Source organism: Antennarius striatus, chromosome 19 (assembly GCF_040054535.1).
Source record: "Antennarius striatus isolate MH-2024 chromosome 19, ASM4005453v1, whole genome shotgun sequence".
NCBI classification, from domain to species: domain Eukaryota; kingdom Metazoa; phylum Chordata; class Actinopteri; order Lophiiformes; family Antennariidae; genus Antennarius; species Antennarius striatus.
The window spans coordinates 9,397,223-9,409,923 of NC_090794.1; the positions used below are offsets into that span (position 1 = coordinate 9,397,223).

General features: G+C 40.4%; 1 long non-coding RNA gene across 1 annotated transcript; it reads left to right on the forward strand.

Annotated features, from left to right (window-relative positions):
* The first annotated feature begins 7,076 nt into the window (after positions 1-7,076).
* On the forward strand, positions 7,077-7,872 carry LOC137612976 (uncharacterized). Its single transcript, XR_011038896.1, has 3 exons — positions 7,077-7,191; positions 7,302-7,494; positions 7,632-7,872. It is a non-coding gene; the product is annotated as an uncharacterized lncRNA (long non-coding RNA).
* Positions 7,873-12,701: the final 4,829 nt, after the last annotated feature.

A 12,701-nucleotide genomic window follows, 5' to 3' on the forward strand; every position in this document is an offset into this window, starting at 1 on the left:
TGTCCATCTACCTATGTACCCAGTATTTTTTCTCCTGTCCTTGTGCCTTTTTTCACTTGTGCAACACAGAGGGAGGCAGGAGGAGGAAGGAGGGGGGAGGGATGGTGAGAGGTTATGACTGCAGCTTGTGTACGTACTTTGTGCAATGCTGAGAGGGTAAATTGCTTCTCTGTGCTTCGATGTGAGAGTCAGTAGACAAATGTGAAAGAGATTGCCTTCTCCAACTTACCGATTCGCACTTCAACGGCAATGTCAAGGTGACCTCCTTGTTTGTTCTTCTGCTTTAACACACACATACATTCCCAGTGTCACATCACTGCATCCAACTAATGAAGGTTAATGGAAACTGCCCTCTCACGTCGATATGCTCCAACTGTCAGGGATGCTAGACATTACAGCAAAGCAAATCGAGGTGCTTTTTTATATATCTGCATCGGTGAAGCATAATTACCACCTTAGTGTTGGCAGTTAATCTATGAAGCTCTCACAGGGTTAGTCTCTGTGTGGTTAAAGTTAGGGACAGTCTGTACTCTACCAGAGGTACACACTGTATCCAGATCCTTTCTTAAGGGAGTAAGCACCTTGTTTTATGTGATGCCTCTCACAAAGAAAATCCACCAGATGCTGCATCACTCTACGTCACATCTATGAATGGTGCTTCAGGTTATATAAGGTCATATGAAATTGAGACTCCCTGTTCTTAGATTATGAGACCTTTAATGAGCAGATACTGTCTGCCGTGGGGATAAAGCTTCTTTTCAAAGTATCTGTTGTCACTATACTACATATAGAAAGAGTATAGACATATATTATAAATACAGTATATGCAATATATACTATATACTGTATATCTGTAACTTACATATCCATATCATTAATAACTAAGTGCATTACCATCATGTTGCTTTTTTCTTCATATGACAATACAAAATGTATTTTCTGCTTAAAATCTTCTCTAAAATATCGTTGACATTTTTCTTATAGCAGACACAAGATGACGGTGTGTGTGTATCATCTGCCATTAGTTCTCCACATCGCCTCCAGAGTTAATCTCTGCTAATAGGTAACATTTTCCATACTTACTTTCCTTTGTGACCCTACCCACACTATTTACTGTATTTAATGCTAATATCCATGCAAATTCCTTCCAAAATTTATATTATGTTGCCTAAAGAATACTTCCAGTCTTACATTTAATTTTTTTTATTCTATCCCTCATTTCTTTTATATTTTATGATCTATGATAAAAAATTTTCACAACAATTTATTATAAATGTTTTATTCTTACTTATCTTTCTATTTAAAATCAAATACTGCATTAAATATTTTCACATGTCCTTTTGTAAATGCTTCACAAATTAAATAGTAATCTGTAATTATTTATATAAATGTTTTAGATCTAGCTCAGGTTTGGACCATATTGTTTCGTTTATGTTCACTGCATGTTTCGTCAGTAACTGTGAATATGTTACTCACACCCTTTAGTCAAAGGTCTTGTCATTCCTGTTTGGTATAAAATCTGGGTATTGTCCCTTTTTTCTAAGATAAACACACTTTATTTGCGCATGGACTTCTCGTTCATTATGCTATTCAAACTACATTGACTCTGTCCTGTGGGTGGTTTTCATGCGTTTTGTTTGAAGAAGGCATGTGAAGACATGCTAGCCTAGGAAGTAAGCCGCTGTGATCCATGGATGTCGTGCTAAAGGAGGACCATCATTGCCTTGTCCGTATCACCCCCCCCATACCCAACCCCCCCAGACAGAGAGGGAAAGCATACAAGATCACATCACAAATACGAATTATGACTCAGGTTAAAATCATCTGTGACCAGTGGTGACACAAGAATAATGGCTGTCAAACAAGGATTTTTGTGAAAAAAATAGTTTGACACAAATGAAGTCCACAAACTTTGTTGGAAATGTATTTTACAAGATGATGTGACCTAAATTTGGGGCAAAGGACCAACATATGAATTATCTGACTGACTTACAGTTTTTTGTGTGATTCATAAACCTGTATGTGTGTGTGTGTGTGTGTGTGTGTGTGTGTGTGTGTGTGTGTGTGTGTGTGTGTGTGTGTGTGTGTGTGTGTGTGTGTGTGTGTGTGTGTGTGTGTGTGTGTGTGTGTGTGTGTGTGTGTGTGTGTGTGTGTGTTCTCATGCAGAGGCCAGACAAGGACAGTGTGTTCTCGTCATTTCCGAGTTTTTTTGGTCCCATTCAGAATAATGGCTGCTTACATAGTCACAGATACTACATATATTTGTGAAGCACTTTCAGCCATTGTTCCATTCAAGTCTTTAAACAAGCAATCTGAAAGGGTATGTTAGTTACAGTGAATAGCATTTCATTTTTGTTACATACAATTATATGTGTTGTGCAGTGACCGAACATAATCTAAATAAGAACAATAAACATCATCAATGTGAAGTCATCACTGAGGAGAAACGGTTATGTGTTATTGCTTTATATTCTGTGACATGACACACCAAACATCCTAAGGAATCTGTCCACAAATGTCACTGAATTCTTCACTGTAGGAGTGTATGGAAATTTTAAGTCCAGTGGGGACAACACACATCTTCTCACAACTTTTGCCACTGTCATTTACAATTTGTTTCACATTGGAATTCTGTTTTTACCAATTATTCTGTCAACATTTCATTCATAACCATGTATGTATTCTTTTTGTCATCATTTCAAACAAATAATAGTCATCAGTTTAAATTATTAACTAGTTCTGATGTATTATATTAAATTCTTACAAACATGCCAGAAGTATGTTGAAATATTCCACATTGTTGGCACTAGTACTAGTTTTGCATGTACATTGGTATCATTGGTGCATATATACATACATACATATACATACATACAAAAGACAGAGATTTATTGAAACATTATCAATAAATCAATCAAGTTTTATCTATGAAGCTTTTAATCATGGCAACCAACATTTTAAAGTGCTTTAACAGACAGAAAATCCCAACAGAACCCTCCACAGTAGAAGAGGCAAGAGCACAAGCAGTATAACAGAGGGTGGCCTCACAGCTGAGCAGCAGCACTATTTGGTTCAAATCCTCCTGGAGACCAAATCATCAGTGTGGAGTCTTTGCCTGTTTGCAACAGAGGTGAATTGGTGATTGTAAATTGCCCATAGGCATTCATGTGAATGTGGTCGGTTGCTTGTCTTTGTCTTTCATGTGGCCTTGTGATGAACTGGTGATTTGCTCAGGGCGTATCCAGCCTCCATCCTAACCGTAACCCCCCCACCCCTAACTATAAACAGGATAAGCAGTTAGGAAAATGAATGAATGATGTCATAACAGAGTTTGAAAGGTTAATCCTCAGAACTGATTCATTCACAGCCAGGACAGGACAAAGTCCCAAATTTTTTTGGATGGCGATCTGTGGAACCTCATCCTTCAAATAAACTGCTTTTATTACTCTGATGTATCGACCATCTTTATAAATGGCGTTGCACTCAGGATTGTTTTGGTTCAGGCATAGGTGATTATTGTAGATGGCAGCAGGAGCACTAGGAGGAGCCAGAGAAGCCTCAACTTTTCACATATTATCTGTCTTGTGTACTCCAGCTGTCAGTAAACAGGGATGAATTCAGCAAATGTATCTATAAATCATCTCTTAATTCATTGACCGTTGATTGAGATCGCAACACTTCACTTCTGTGAAAGTTTAAATGATTGTAGAACAGGAGAGAAATGTGCCAAAAATCCTTGACATCCTCGATTTGAGAGTTAATCATGAACACTTACCAAAGCTGACCAAATATTCGAGCATATGTGTGTGTGTGTGTGTGTGTGTGTGTGTGTGTGTGTGTGTGTGTGTGTGTGTGTGTGTGTGTGTGTGTGTGTGTGTGTGTGTGTGTGTGTGTGTGTGTGTGTGTGTGTGTGTGTGTGTGTGTGTGTGTGTGTGTGTGAATGAACCATCAAGAAAAGCTTAAGTGACTTTTACAAAAACAGCATGTAAATATTCATTATGTTTTAGTGAAATCTCAAACTGCAGCTAATGGACTTTCACATGTTGGTGAGAGGAAAATCAGATAGTTTCTAGAAGGCAGGATGTGAATCTAGACACGTGTGGTATGAAACAAAGACTTAAAATGTCTGTGACACATCAGCGTCTGTAGCGAGGGTGACAGTCAGAACACAGGAACATCTCAGTCTTGATGAGATGCCTGCAGCTCTGCAAAATTCCATGCCTTCCTGGTTGGAATGAAATTAGTGAGCTGGAGCTTTTGGACCCGTGACTTTGCTCAGCTGACAGCAAGAGACTTCATCATAAATGTATTGGTCACGGGTCTCACTCACACAGACACACACACACACACACACACACACACACACACACACACACACACACACACACACACACACACACACTCTTTTTTACTTTCTGCTCTCCACTTAAGAATAAAAGGGTGTTTAAGGTGGAAGCAAGGCTGTGCCTTGCAGTACCCCGGCAACGTGTCCGGAATGTACCCCTCATCTTGCCAGTAGCAATCTGGGATAACCTCCAGCATTACATGTGACCCGGAAGGAGGATACGAGATGATTACGGTCACCTTTTCTACAAGAAAATGGATGGATGGATGGGTGCATGGATGGATGGATGGATGGATGCAAGGATGGATGGATGGGTGGTTCCTGGGATTATCAGGGTTGTGTGAGGAGTGGGTCACCATTCAAGACATGATTTCAAGGCTTTGAAATGACACGGCGATACCCTCTGCAGTTTCTCACCCAGAATGAGAGCATTTAATTCTATGGAATCATAGAATGGAGCCTGTATAAATCAAACAAGGCAGCAGGGTGTGTATTTTCTCTTAAATAGCATAAAATGAAATCAGCAATCATGAGGGGGGAAAAAAAGAGCATTCCGGCCATCTTACTGTACGTCTGCAGGCTAAATTACAAGGGCTGAGCCAGTTGGCCGTGTAGTCAGTCTTCATTTCACATAGGTATTTTTCATGTCTGTGGTCTCAACTTCTGGGAGACAAACCAATAAAAACAGACGGGTTCAATATGGAGAACACAGGCTTTTTGGGAGGCAACCCTGCAGTTACTTGACACTGTATATTTGACAACCGGTTGCATATTCGAAAAACAATCTGTCTTGAGCCGTTGTATCAACAAGCTGGAACTGAGCAGCGGGGTGCAGCGTTTCAAGAGAACTATTTGTGGTTTGTTTTACTGGGAGAGCCTTTCTTCTTCCCCTGTTAAAGCATCAATCTGAAGCTGCACTACAGCGATCCCTGTCAAAGCTCCCGTCCCACACAGTGATTGAGTCTGTCGAAGGCCAGATATGCCAGCAGTGTTCAACATGCCAGGGGGACTCTTGTATTCACAAATTGGTACTAAAAATTAATGAGAAAAGCACCATATGGTTGCAGAAGGCATTCTAATTACACCCCATATTCCCTTTATACTGCTGTATTAACTTTTCTGAAAAAAATTGCTTTGTGCAATCACTGTGGGCCTCACATCAGTATTTAGCTCTATGTTTTGGTGTTATGCACACGGAACTACTCCAAGATATAAGTGAATAAAAGTCAAGTGTGATGTAGCAATCTTTGTTTTCATGAATCAAACTCACAGGAGACTCACAGGGATGGACATTAAATGCACCAAGCTGAGTTTATGACTACTACTAGATGCTTTCGGTGCTAGATGGCTTTCTGAGTGGCTCTGGTCTTGAACAGAAGAATACAGACATGGACGTACACACCAAGTGGGACGAAGATGTGATGGAAATTGTTCCACACTGTTCCACTGATCCACAAGTGAGGGCAATAAGATAATTAAATGCAGAGAAGAGGAAAGTAAGAATTGATGTGAATGATGAAAATGAGCAAAATGTTTCCATGAATACAAGAGGAAATATTTTTGTTTTCGTTTGTCAGAGTGAAAGTAATGAACTCCATAGAGAAAACTGCCCACAAAAGAAGTCAAGATGAGTCAATCCATGTCAAGTCAGATTTACACAAATAGACCAAAAACATCAATTAATCAAAATCACAAATTTGCCTCAAAGGGCTTTGCCATCTGTACAGAACTTTAAACACATTGTCATCTCTCTTTGGATGAAATCCAGATCTTTAAACAGATTTAATGGGAAGCATTAACACTGCATGATTTTCCATTGACCATAACTCAACAACTGTCTGATCAGGACTCATGCTCACGCTCCAGAGCCTCAGGATCGAGACTTTAATTGGGCAAAACCTCGCTTTCCTCCATTAACCTGCTGCTATTGTCGGATGGCTGGTTGGTTTGGCATTCTCTCAGCCAGCAGGGTCCCCTGCGCTTACACAAGCGCTGGACCTCTGCCATGTTACACAACTCAGAGAGTAGGAGAACAGGGTTAACCTGGCTGCAACCAGCGTACAGCACTCAGCATGGGAGACGACTGTCTGCAACTCACTGGGAGGAAACTGATGACTGGTTAGCTTTATTTGCTGCTAACGCTAGATTTTAGATGATGACATCACCAGTCCAGAGAGCAAGAATGTTTTTTTTTCCTTGTAAATGTTACATCCTGTTGATGCCTGTATATATGCATGCGTGTGTGTGTGTGTGTGTGTGTGTGTGTGTGTGTGTGTGTGTGTGTGTGTGTGTGTGTGTGTGTGTGTGTGTGTGTGTGTGTGTGTGTGTGTGTGTGTGTGTGTGTGTGTGTGTGTGTGTGTGTGTGTGTGTGTGTGGAGTTGCGACACAGACACAACCTGTCTGTGCTGATCCCAGCATGTGTTTCCTGTATGAGAATGCTTGGAGTAGCTCAGTGTGCTTACAGTAAGTGTGTGAGAGGAAGACAGAAAGGAAGGGAGAGACAGAAAAGAGGGAAGAGCGAAGGCATGTCCAGGGGAAGCAAACCTAAAACGTAGAAAATTTCTGACCTTGAGGGCGAGTGGGTAAATCGTGGGGGGGGGGGGGGCTGCAGGGAAGGAACAAAGAGATGGAGAGAGAGAGAGAGAGAGAGAGAGAGAGAGAGAGAGAGAGAGAGAGAGAGAGAGAGAGAGAGAGAGAGAGAGAGAGAGAGAGAGAGAGAGAGAGAGAGAGAGAGAGAGAGAAGCAGAGTCTTTGGAGGGCAACTGGAAATCCTCCAGAATCCTCTGCTCAAACCAACCATAAAATTCCAACCGAAAGCCACAAAACCAGAATGAGGACTGACGAAGGTGCCTTCTGCCCACAATGGGCGTGCATACGTGTGTGTTTCTGATTTTGTGTGTGTCTGTGGTTTGCACGAATTAACTTTTGTGAGTTTGCACGCTACATGTGATTAAAGGGACCAAGGAGAGGAGGCCAGGAGGGAGACGAGTGATGCAATCATCGGAAGCAAAGGAGAGGACACGAGGGCGGGCAGGAAGGAAGGGAGGGAAGACAGGAAGGAGGGATTGTTGCTTCTGGGGATCCAGCTCTCCAGGAATGTGCTGATGGTCATGTCCAACACAATCTGCATTCTGGGAAGCTCCATGGAGGTGATGCTTACCTGTTTTCGCACGCTACAGATTGCAAACGGGTGATCAAAATCACAATTTATTAGAGAGTCAGTGTTGTTAGTTTTCAAAAGCACACCAGTTCTTTTCCTTATGCAAGCAGCTTTCTCTCGCTGCAGGTCGGAGGCCCAAATCCACCCTCACACAGGAGGAGAGGAAATCTATTTCGGTGACAGCTACAGAAAGTCCACAAGCTCCCACATAGGCTCAGTGATTGGTAAGCCTGGGCAAAGAGTCTATTTATGAGCATGGCAAGAGTGGGCGGTCGTCCTTGAGCTGGTTCGTCTGCAGTCTGAAGTGCTAAGTGCTGTATACAGTTACAATAGATAGTACATGCACAAGGACGACTGAAGCTGGAGAAGGGGCAAGGCGGGGGGGGGGGGGCAAGAGAGCACTGGGAATACAGATGGTGAGTCAGAGGCCATTTGGAAAGTAATTTCATCTTTGAATGCCGTATATGTTTTCATCAATGAAAAGGAAAGAATTTTCTGAAGCGAGAAGAAAAACAACTCTGTTTGTTGAAATGAAGCCTACTTGGAGGGGGGGGGGGGTGATACCATTCACAGGTTATTTTTGCACCATATTTATTGCAGATGAAAACGTTCGTTGCAATGCACTGCAATGAAAGTCTGCATCCACTCAAACTCCTCTGTGAAGCTGTGACTGCTCTAACAAAGCTAACCAAGCTGATATTTGCCAAGTGTAATGTTTATTGTTGTCACCATCTTGTTTAGTATCCTAATATTTGGTAATTGGTTTTGCAAATATTTGCTCATAAACTGGAACGGTGGTCAGTGGTTAGCATTGTCGCTTCACAGGAAGAAGGTTCTGAGGTCTGCATGCTCTTCCCTTATCTTCCCTAGTTTCCTCCGAGCACTTGAGCTTCCTCCCACTGACCAAAACCATGAAATACTGGCGACTCTGAATTATGAATGATTTTTTCTGTCTATGTGTCCTTTGATGAACTGACAACCAGTCCAGGGTGTAGCCTGCTTCTTATTTGGAGTAGGCCTTGGAAAAGGATAAATGGCAAAATATAATAAATGGTCATAAGCTAAATCATTGGTTAATCTGCATTTCTCTTTGAATTTTTGTTTTGATGCAGTGAGGGCAAGCCTGGTGAACACCAGGGATTACATGAGAATTTCCTTTCATTTTCTTAAGTTGTGTAATAATAAATATGTATTTGATTTTTATACTTCTTCTTTTTTTATGTCAAGGAAAAGTCAGGGTCTCAACAAAGTCATCACACATCATCCTTCATCCTCCAAAATATAGAATTGTAAAATAAATAAATAAATAAAAATAAAAAGAATTAGGGTAAACCATTCAAAGTTTTCATTCAGTGTTGCTAAAACATTTAAATCTTTTTTTGGTCTGTTCATGATTATATCTGCTCATGCATGAAGCCACGTCCTTCTTCACATCCTGTGATTTCTCGCCATCAATCTCAACCCAAAAAAAAAAATCACATTTCCACATTATGGCAGGATCATTCCTTTACATTTTTTCTTAATCACTAGTTTCTGACATTGAAAGCTTTGGGGATATTGTGGGGAGACTAAATGTGGTGTGGCATGCCGCCAGTGAAAAGGGAAAAGAGAAGGGCAAAGGGGAGAGAAGATATGTTGAAGTGTTTGGAGAGACCGCCGCAGAATGGGTCTGGACTGCTGTATGCATCCTGGCAAAATGACCTCGGCCTTGCACTGACCGCACAAACATGAACAATGTTTGATTCCTCCTGACATAGACAGAGTGCATCCCAGTGTCAAAGTAGAACCATGGCATTGATAAAGTTAAAGAAAACATTGATTCCTGTTGAAATACGAGTCTGAAAAAATAAATTAATGAAAGATGTTTTCTGTTAACCAAGCTACTCGACTGAAGGGGAAGAGAAAGACACCGCAGAGTGGAGGCTTTGACTGGTTTTCTCTCTGGCATCAGCTGTGCGGTTATACAGGCAAAGCTCAAACAGAATGCTGTGGTTTCTCTTGGACCACCACTATCCACACTTCCATGTAATGTTTTAGAGCTTACCATCACTGTTTTACTTCATGTGCTTATGAGTCAACGATAAGGAGGTGTCGAGAGGTCCTGCAAGGACATGGCTTACCCTTGCTGCATTCAAATCAAGCATTTGTATGATTCCAGCATACAAATCATGTCTGGACAAAACCATCGCCACCAAACTAGTTTGTTCTCATATGGTTGTGTGCTCTCTGTAGCCCCAAATTAAAATCAGCCCTTGGCTTTGAGTATTGCTTTTCCTCTCACACAACGCACATTTTGTCATGTTGTTTGTGCAATGAGGAACGTCAGCACGGATATTTTCGGTTGTGTGGAGGAGTCTACCCATAGCAGAGCAAACACGACCCAACTTTGGCAGACTTTTTTGTTTGCTTAGTCTGTCACCCTTCAGTGAGCATTTGCACCTCATCTTCTTCACTGACAAACTGATGATGCATATGTGAGAATTGGATTTGTTGCCGAACGGTGTAAAAATGCAGCAGGCTTTTTAGAAACACCTGGAAATATCTGAAATCCTGACTATTGTTACATGACATTCTCTCTCTTCTAAATCGTGCCACCACTAAATAATACACATTGCCCTGGAGTCCTTTAAAAAATCAACAAAGCGCCGCTGCTGAGAGTAAATTAAAAATGCATGCTTCTGAAATGACTAACCTTTTGTTATTTCAGTGATGTAGTATATGTTTGACCTCTTGATTACACAACCAGTAGTGAGATGCAGAGACCTAAATCTGTGTCTCTGCCATATTTTTCATTCTGACAAGCAACATCGGCAACATCCTGACTTAGGTTTAATATTCACCAGCGGCATTGTCTTGAAACTGTAACATGTATTTCTAAACATGTACTTTACAAACACAAATTTTACAAGTGATTGAATCTTAAAAGTAGGCGTTTATTAACAAATCAGTGCAAGTGATGAACAGAACAAGTGAAATCCCGAACACAACACAAAATGAAAAACAGGTCAAAACCACACCTCTTGTATCTCCTTGTTTGAGAGAACTCCTGGTAATTCCTGCTTGTTGTCGAACACCAGCAATGTTGCACCAATTAATCTCTGTATGAAGGAAAGACAGCCAACAGCATATATACAGTATAAAGATTTACACAATACACATGTACACTTAACCAGGGAACCCATGGCATGCTACCCCGAAAGTAGTTTTTTGCAACACCCCTGAATAGCACTGCTCACAAGATTAACAAATCCAATGTGAAAACACTTTGCCAACCTTCACAGACTTACTTCAGTAATAGAGACTGAAATTTTTGTTGTTAAAATCTACATTTACATAAAAGTCCCTGCTTGAACTCCAAGACATTCACTGCTGCTGTTTTTTTCTATTATATCTTTATTTTAAAAAAAGTTGTATCTGTTTCCTGATCTAATTAGCCTGTTATTACATTCTGCTTCACAGCAGTGATGTATTGTAATTGTCAGTGTTTGTGTGTTTGTGTGTTCGTCCGTTCGTCCGTCTATTCGTCTGTTAGTCCACCAAATATCTTCGCAACCATTGCAGATAGAAATATCAAAACAAAAAACACATTACTCTGGCAGCAAAGGGGATGAAATAAGATGATGACCTTGACCTTGAGAAAACTAGGTCAAGGTCAAATTTTAACTTTTCTACACTCAGAAACTGGAACCTACTTTCATAAACAGGAATCTCCTTTCATAGATCAAGGCTAGTACTTTGATCTGAAAGTTTGCACGCTACATGTGATTAAATAATTGAATGTGATTAAGGTGAAAGTTTTTCCTGCATTAACCAGACCTCTGCACAACCCATAACATAATTTATCTCCTGTTGTTTTAATCAAAGATGTAACATGTAATAGGCAACATTTATTTATTTATTTTATTGATTTTAAATGCTATACTGAACCCCGCAGAGGTGTACCTTGACCAGCAGGGTTGCACAGGCACAACAACAGGCAAGGGCCAGGAGGGACACTGAAGACCCAACTACAGTCCAGCAAGTTCGCTGTCAGTCCAAAGTGGATTAAGCTTTTGGGGTACTAGCTCCCTTCTTTAACCTCTTGGCTATGATAGCCCGGTAGTTACTATGTACTGTACCTAACTTTTGATGTAAATCGCATATAAAGTTATAAGTGAATCAGTTTTCATAAATGATCAAAATATATAGAGTCCATGCTTCAAACTTTAAAAAAAAAAAAGGCATTTGCATTACCGCACAGCAGTTTCCCTCCTCCCTATTATGCTAAAGTCATGCTAATGGAAGAATACTAGCAATTAATTTATAAGGCTTGTCTCATTAATTTGCACATAGTAATTCAATATTCCATTAAAATCTATGCCCATATTCAGATTTTACATTATATTAATATCTATGCAAATACTTTCAATTCCCATGAGCCCACGGTTGCAGATCATTTCTTCTGCAGATGTGGTGTGTCATTAATATAAAGCTGTATCAGGAAAGACCAGTTGTGTGAAAATTCTAATCTATGAATTATGGTTTTCCGTGAGTATTGCTTAGGATTAGTGTGATAAAAGCCATATGGACACATCATTCTAGGTCAGAAATGAATTCTGCACAGCTTGGGTCTTGAGATCAGTATGAGTCACCGGAACAGAGGGGATTGCTGGCTTGCAGAATTCATTAAGACAAATGTAAGGTCTATGGATTTCCTCAGGTAGAAAAAAAAAAAAGCCTTGGCAGCTGTACAACCGTACTCCCTCCTTGAATTCTTAAATAGCTTTCCATGCACCTTTGGAATGGCAGCATTTTTTTTAATATCTCTCCACTGTTGATGGTTTATACAAATCTATGCAAACGATTTTGCATAAATTATTCAGTGTTAGCTCTGGCTTATGTCATTTAAAAAAATTATTCTAGTCTCACAGCAATAAGAGCTATAAACTATAAGAGAGTAACCTCTGAGTCCACCCATAGGTACTTATTATTTTACTCAGTATGCCCGCACCTCAACACTAACATTGCCAGAATGAGAGTAGTCTGTGTAGTATAACCACAATGCTGAGGAAAATGTAAATTTATAATCTTACAGTGGAAGTTGACATCATGTTGCGCCTCTCTGTTCAATGGCGCCCCCATGCGGAAAAGAGAAAGGACTGCGCTCATCAACTTAGAATTACGGTAACCTCATAAATGTATACCCGTACGTAATAT